Genomic DNA, 2,127 nt, shown 5'->3' with positions numbered 1-2,127 from the left:
AAATGAGTTTTCCATTTGTAAACTGGTGAAATAAATGAAGACTTGGAAACCATAAAGTTAGAGCAACTAGAAAACCAAAAGATTAATACTAAGGCTTCAGAACTAGATAATGTTTTGAAAAGTCAAAGATGTAGAATTGAGTAGATGGAAGAAGGCCAAATCAGTGAACTTGACAAATCTGTCAATACTCATCTTCAAGAGGAACAACCAGGAAAAATAATTTTAAAATCCAAAGAAAGCCGAAGATTTATGTAGGGCACAATTAAAAGGTATTTCAGAACAGGAAGAGACAAATAAAACCACAGAGGAAATTATCCAAGATTTGCTGGAAGAAAACTTCCCTAACGTCATGAAAGACAAGAAGATAGCCATTCAAGTTAAAGGAACTCCAAACAGGATAGATCCTAAAAGAAAATCACCAAGACATAATCAAACTTTTCAGAATCAAAGACAAGGAAACATCCTGAGAGCAGCTTGGGAAAACTGAAAAGTCACCTACAAAGAATTAATAAGACTAAGCTTTGATTTCTCAGCAGAAACCATGCAGGCAAGTAAACTAAGGGTGACATATATAAAACTCTGAAAGAAAAAAATTGCCAACCAAGAATCATATCCAGCATAATTATCCATGAACAGGGAACTATTGTCCATGAACTATTTCCAGATAAACAGAAATTAAAAGAATTTGTAAAAACTTTACAAAAAATACTAAAGGCAGTTCTTTGAACAGAGAACTAACAACAGCAGACAACAACCTGAGACTAACATACATGAGAACATCACACAGAACTCACCCCTGTGACGTAAGTATTCAAAGTAAAACAAGACTACAAGATTGAAAATAGGGAACCAGAGACACCAGTTTACAACAGTGAAACCTCATAAAGTAAAAAGAGTTGCAGTTACAGAATTTCCAAAATTAAGGGGAAATCAAGTAGATTTAAAGAAAAAAATTTTAAAGATAAGCATATCTGTAACCCTTAAACTAGACCAACATTTATTCTTAACCCTAGCCTGACCTGTATCCCTATCCCTAGTCCTAACCATAACCCTAACATTAGGCCTTATCTAGACCTGGCCATAGTCTGAAACCTAACTCCTTACTCCCACCCATTCCCCCGTCCCCACCCACTCACACCATCCTTAAAAAAAAGGAAGGACAGAAAAGAACAACGTGGATGTCAAAAGAGACACTGACACTTGTTCTTGAATGTAGAGTAGCTAAAGTAAAAGGAAGGAAAATGATGATGTTAAAGAGCTGGACAAAATATTTCTAAGGGTGCCTCCAGAAGACTAAGTAAAAAGTATTATAATCAAATATGCAAAGTACTGGAGTTAGAAAACCAAAAGGGGAGAATACACACGGCATTTCTCACGCTGAAAGAACTGAAGAAATATTCAAGCCTCCTCTTACAATGCCATTTGCACTGCAAGTTTGGTGGTTCAAGCTCCCCATACAGGGTCATTATGGATCATAACTGACTCGATGGCACTTAACAGCAACAACAACTTCTTACAATACTGAATGAATCTATGGCCAAAATTTTGAAAGATGTAGGGAGCATCAAAAGATAAAAGGAACACATTAGTCACTTTTTGGAACACATTCCAAAAAGAAATGGTTAGTGTTCAACCATTTTAGTAGGTAGTATGTCCTGGTGTGGCCCTGTAGAATAAGTATTGAATTGCACACTGTAAGGTGGGTGGTTCAAACTCATCAACCACTCCTCAGAAGGAGGAGGTCTCTGTGAAACTCGTACAGGATCTCTATGAGTCGGAACTGACTTGATACTTAACAGCAGGTAATCCGTAACTGTGATGATACTAAAGAAAGAAGTCCAAGCTGCACTGAAGACACTGGCAAAACACAAGGCTCCAGGAATTGACGGACCAATAATTGAGATATTTCCTGAAACAGATGCAGCATTGTATTGTACATGCTCACTCTTCTATGCCAAGATATTTGCAAGACAGCTACCTAGTCAGTCAACTAGAAGAGATCCTCATTTGTGTTCGTTACAAAGAAAAGTGGTCCAGAGGGGAATGGAAGAACAAAGCAGACGGGAGAACAATTAGACAGGTCTCAATGGGCTAAGTGGGAGAGAGGTAAATAATGATACATGCACA

This window comes from Chrysochloris asiatica, unplaced genomic scaffold, assembly GCF_000296735.1.
Source record: "Chrysochloris asiatica unplaced genomic scaffold, ChrAsi1.0 scaffold00010, whole genome shotgun sequence".
Taxonomy (NCBI): Eukaryota; Metazoa; Chordata; class Mammalia; order Afrosoricida; family Chrysochloridae; genus Chrysochloris; species Chrysochloris asiatica.
The sequence above is the reverse complement of the archived record's forward strand: the minus strand, read 5'-3'. Positions refer to the sequence as shown.